Raw genomic sequence first — 6,065 nt, forward strand, 5'->3', positions numbered from 1 at the left:
AGCTGTAGAGGTGGAAAAAGTTCTAGGTTCAAGCATTTTACTATATTTGCCCTGTTAACTACCCTCAAAACGAAGGTTAAAGTTAGCAGTGCACTGAATTTTACTACAAATACTTCATCTGGTGTGCAAGTATGAATAGCCAAGTAATTTCTCTAGGCTACTGAAGGCTTCATTTAATGTAATGTTGCACACAGTAAACCCAGTGGAAATGTCAGTGGCAGTGAAAGGTGTGGGAACAAACAGTTCAGAATCACGCTTTGCAGCTAGTTGAAAAGGGCTGATATGTAGTAGGTGTCTTGATTCTGTAAGAAGCCTTGTTTTTTATTCCAAGGGTAGGTTCAAGTTCTCGAGAAACCTGTGGAGAATGATTCATCCATTGCATTTTATCCTTCTCAGAACTAAAAAGGGAAGAAGACTAGGTCATGGTAGTGCAAACTGTAATAAAGGCTTCAGTGGAGGCAAAGCCCTTTCTTAGAGCTAAGGTGGCTCTTGTTAAACAGACAAAACAAAAGTTCTTTGGCAAGATGCTTCAGGTAGGTCCCAGATCTGCAGTGGTACATCAGCACTACTGCTGAGGTTTCTGAGGGTGAGGGTAAGGAAAGACTCTGGAGGAAAGCAAAGTATCCTCCATCTTGCCCTTTGTAATGTAAATTCATTTTTAAGAGGATGAGATTCCCCCAAGTGATGTGTGGTACATGTAGGAGACAGGTAAATAAAAAATAATGAGCAGAGAGGCTTAGTTCTCCCTGGTAATTTTTTTTTTTTGGGGGGGTGTAGATTTACCTATGAAAGGCAGGTTCTTTCAGTTTTCTTGGAAAACTTACAGTAGACAAACAGGAGCTGGATTGCAACCTTCTGTTATTCATAGTCACAGAATGTTGAAGTGGATTTATAGGCTGACAAAGCAGCTATTTAAGTGTATTGGCATTTCAAATGGTCTTGTGAAGCCATATTCATAAGACTTGGGAAAAACGTAGTTAAGTATTTCTTAGTTCTTTAACCATAACCATTTTGAAATTAATATTTTTTTTCATAAAGGCAGTTTTAAAACTACTGATTCAGCTGATTTTGTAAATACAACTTGTGGTTGAGCTCTTTCTTGAAACTGCTGGGTTTTATTTCCACACTGAATTCTTGTCTCTGGACTTACTGTTAACTGGTGAAAATGTGGCTTTATATAAAAGAACACACCCACCCCAAAAAAGTTCCTTTTACTTTTAAAGGAAGGACTCAACTGCCCCTTTGAGGTGATCCAGTGGGTAATTGGTATAGCTTAGGGTGTACCCCCATCACTCCCACAGCCATTTATGTTAGAAAAGCCTGAGTGCTCGGACTAAGTGTCCCACTACAGCTCATTAGGGATCTTACCCTGTAAAATTCATCCTGCACAGTCTTAGGGCCTTCTCTGAAATCAAAAAGAAATAGGTATTTCTGGGCTGAACTGAATACAATCGATTAGTAAATAAAACATCTTTGATAGTGGTGATGCCACTGAAAAGAATGACACTATTTTTGGAGTTGCTGTCCCCTAAAGAATTGATTAGGGAGGAAGTTTATTTTCAACCTTACCCTCAGGGAACACAGTGCAAGGAGAAACAATGGCAAAAAGCAAGAGCAGCTTTTGCTCTCAGTGTAATGGGACTCTTGGTCTTTCCACCAAACGTACAGGGGTTTGCCATAGTGGGAAGTACATGGGATTTACCGCTATTTTGACCAGTTACTTTTTGAGAACTGTTGGGTTCTTCACTGCTAGGCTTCTTCAATTACAGGTCAGAAGACCCTGTTCACTTATGGGAAAATTTCACCATGGCTGAATTTCTGCTTTTTCTTTCATATTAACTTGGCTGAGTTCACACTACAGCTTAAATGGAATGATCTGGGTTTGACTCCTTCAAGTTGATATAATTATTTATCCTAGGGAGCTGAAGAATACGTTCTCTGACTTGTAATAGAAAATGAGAATAAATTAATTCCCAGGATGGAGAAAGGTGCCCAAGTGCCAGCACGTCTAAGCCTATGTATTCTGATTTACAACTGCACTGCTGTGGGTTCCTGAGGTTGAGTTGGTAAGTTAAACCACACTGAATCTGCTTGACGCCTCAAGAAACCAGTTTGTCTTCTCTACAGACCACAGCAGCAAGTCATCACAGCTTTTCAGGGTTAGTAAAATCACAAGTGCAGCAGTCAACAGAACCTGCTGCTGTTTCTCCACCACAGTTCAGCTGTCCCAGTGCACTGACAGCCAGTGCAGGGAGCTGCCTGCAGCTGCCAGGCAGCACAGCCCTGCATGCTTTCAGTGCCTCCCAGAAAAGCAGGTAGGTAGAGGAAACAGTGTGTGCTGTGCCTTAGGAAGACAATAAGGCTTTTAAGAATTCAGATCCTCCCTTGAGAGATTCTTGAGGCAGCCTTGGGTGAGTTCCCTCAACAGTCAGGCAGGATAGTCTGATGCCAGCCTGGGTCTGCGTGAAGCAGCAAATGGAGCATTTCACTGGAGATGAATAAATGGCCATAATGGCTCTGGACTGAAATAAAATACAGCATACACTCACAGGCTCCTGCCAGGAAGCAAAAAGAAGCTTCTGTACTTGGTTCCCAGGCAACAAAACTGATCACTAGCAAACAGGCTACTTGTTTTTTCCTAATGCAAGATTCACTTTTTATGGATTTCATTTTCAAAGTATGCAGAGCTCCTATTGCCTCAGGATTAAGTGCTATTTTATTATAATTGTATTATACTGTGCAAATATGATATGATTTGTACTTACCAGTCTCTTTAAATAGGGATTAGCCAATAAAGTCTGAATGCAGTCTAGTCTGCCTTTCATGAATGAGCCCTGCCTTAGGAGAAAGCATCCTGACCAGGAGCCGGGTTGAGACATGAAGGGGAGTAGCACTGAAGTGCTTGTCTGAGGAATGGTGCTAGAAAAGGCAGGAGAGCAAGTGGAGAGGACGGGGTTTGTTACAGGTCATAGGCAACTCTGGCAGAGCTAGGAACAGCACACAGCACTTGAATTCCACCCCAGTATACTGGAGTAAATACCTTCTCAGAAAGCCTTAAAAGTGCTGCCTCTGCTGCCAGTCCTAAGGAATGTTACTTTTATTCACTGTTCCCTTCTTATGGAAATAAAATACGACTTGGGAGTCAGCCATCCTTCCTAATTTTCGAAGCCCACAATGTTCAAAGTCCTTCAAAGTCAGGGCTGCCACCTGGTCTAAAGAGCTCTGGCATTCTGTGAGGGCACCCATGAGAAGCTCCCAGCTTCCACCAAGTCAGAAATACAGCAGACTCAAAAAGCGCAGCCTTGAACAGAGTTGAAGTACTACCAGTTGCCTGTGTCCTGCCTTAAGAAGAGTTCTCCAGACCTATCAGGACACAGCTTCTGGTTGGGCAGACAAAAAGCACTGCCAGCAATCGTCTCAAACATTTGTTGACCTCTGCTCTGGTGTTTGCCATCTGGAAACTCTCAGAGTTTCCTCTGCGTGTTTTTTTCTCCCTGCCATTGCAATTCCTCCTACAGCCTGTGAGGCAGCTGCTTGTGCTGTATTTATCTTGACTGCGTGTACTGAATGAAAGGGAATAGCAGTTTCTGTGTTAAAAACCCAGATCTTCCATCCTGAATAATCCCACCAAGTCCGTGTTCTTGCTGCATCTCACTGAACCATGATATACTGGAAGTCAGCTGAGAATGAACCTATTGCAAAAGTAAATAAAGAGAAGAAGGAATGGAAAGGAGGAAGGAAGACTTCTGTAATTACACAACACAAGGAATATTAAATAATACAATAATTTCCTCAGGAAGAGATTATAGAGGATTGTGTTACAGAGGTGTGTAATGTCTCAAGTCTGAAGGGCTTAAAAATTCACCTTAGAATGGAAGTCTAATTAGAAGGCTACAGCTATAAAGACAAATAGTTATTTCTCAAATCCCTCAGTAGAGCTGTTTGGAAAAATACTGGTTTCTCTTTAGGATAAAATGAATCAAACTATTCATTTACATTAAATTAAGTTTTGGATGAAGGCTCAAGGCTCAGACTTCAGGTTTCTGAAATTCTCTTTGAAGTCTTTTCATTCCAGTCTGAAAGTTTGAACGACCTAGAGTAAATTGGCTGTTTTTTCCTATCTTATTTAAATTTATGACCTCTCCCAACTGATATTGTATATCTCTATATTTGATTGAATTTTTATATACTTTTGCTAGGTTTAATAATAATTATGCAGGCTTTTATAAAATACTTACATAAGCAGATATTTGTACACCTGCCAAAGTACTGAATAACTAACAGGTAACCATGTTTTCTGAGGAGCAGGCAAATGTCACGGTTATGATCCTTTCTACTGTTCAATTTAATCAAAAGAAGACAAAATAAGAACTATTCAATCCTACCTAAGCAGCAGTTTCCCTGGCTGCATGCTTGCTTCAACTGTGTTATATGTGAAACCACAGCTTGTGTCACAATTTGTGTTCTCACTTCCCAAGAAAGTAAAGACACAAAAAGAGGAAGCGACGGAAGAGAGAGACAAAACTGGAGACACCGTAAATAGCAGCTGTACCAATGCCCTTGTTGTGCAAGTCACTGGTTCTCACTGGGCATTTCAGAGCCTTGCTCTGCCGTGGCCCCTCTGGGCCTCAATGGGTTGATGCTCAGTGCCAGAGCCAGGTGGCAACATGGCAGCTTTCACTTCCAGTTAGATGTAGTAATACAGCATCCACAAGGAATTGACAAAATTATAGTCTTCTGCTGAAATATTTATAGTTGCAAAGCATTTCTACCTCATGTCTTGGACATCCTGGTAATGTTTCACTTTTGTCTTCCCCTGTGAGAGAGACTTGAGCTTTTAGAATTCATCTGTGAATTAAGTTTCTGGATACAGCTTTTTCAGTTGGACTCACCTCCACTTCCAGTATGTGTTTGTATTAGGCAGCACACACATTTTAGCACCCCTGCCTTTGGCATAACAAGCAGGTTCACCTTATCTTGAGGGCCTTATGTTCTTTTGTCAAGTTTTGGTCTCCTCATGTTGAGTCTAAGTCATCATCTCTGAACAGTGAAATATGCCAGAAAGCTTGGCAGGGATTTGACCAAATCTGTCAGGTAATTACTTTCTGTTCTCACTGAATATTTTGCTCTAGGAGTAACCTTAGCTCCAGTGTACCTGTGCATCATAGACTACTTGAGTGGTAGAACAGTGTTAACCCAGCACCGTGCATTTGTTGAATAACCTTTGTTTTGGAAAGCTGCTAGGGTTACATCACTGTAGAGTTTCTGGCAAAACTGAGTGCTCTGTGAGTACGAGTGAGTGTGCTGACCTCTGAGAAGTGTATTGTGTTGATATGTTTGGCTCAAGATACATGTGTAAAGTTGCAAAGGCACCAGGCAGGAGATGTAGGAATCATGGGCTTTAAAAGCTTTCTCCACTGTGTCAATCCGAAGATAATCCTGTGGATCTTGATATGCTTCCAGCTGAAGCAGCAGTGGATGATGCTGCTTTAAAAAGCTATTTTACTAGCTGTAATTGGTGCCCACCAGAACCTGAGCAAAGAGAGCAGGACTTGGGATCTAGTGAAGCTCAAAGTTCCTGCTTGGTTTATGCTCTTGTTGGAGCTGGAGTTCAGTGGGTTAATAGCTTATTTACACATTTTTGTCCCAGAAATTGCAACATAACTTTGCCTATCCTTACTCTGATTCTTCCTCAGTGGAAGCTTTGGGCTTAAGCTCTGCCTACACTTCACAGTTGCTTTCAGGTCACAGGGAGTGAATTCAGTGGTTTTCCCTGAAGAATGAGGGCCTGAGCCACAGGAGTAGGCAGTTCATGTAAAGGCCAGCTCCCCTTTGTGTAGGACTTCTAATCCCACCACAGAAGGCAAGGATGTCACTCAGAAAGGGAAAAGTTATTTTATTACTGCTTTCTCCTCAAGCCCTAGCTAAATTATGGATTTCCTGGTTTGATCTTCACCTCCTGCCAATACAAAGCAGAAGACTATATGCTGATCACTGCCCTCGTCCTCAGTGTATTCATATTTTTATTACATCGTGGTTTCTATAAAGACTCCAGGCACTGACAA

Source organism: Empidonax traillii, unplaced genomic scaffold, assembly GCF_003031625.1.
Source record: "Empidonax traillii isolate 1590-97213 ecotype Southwest subspecies unplaced genomic scaffold, ASM303162v1 scaffold583:size513456, whole genome shotgun sequence".
NCBI lineage: Eukaryota > Metazoa > Chordata > Aves > Passeriformes > Tyrannidae > Empidonax > Empidonax traillii.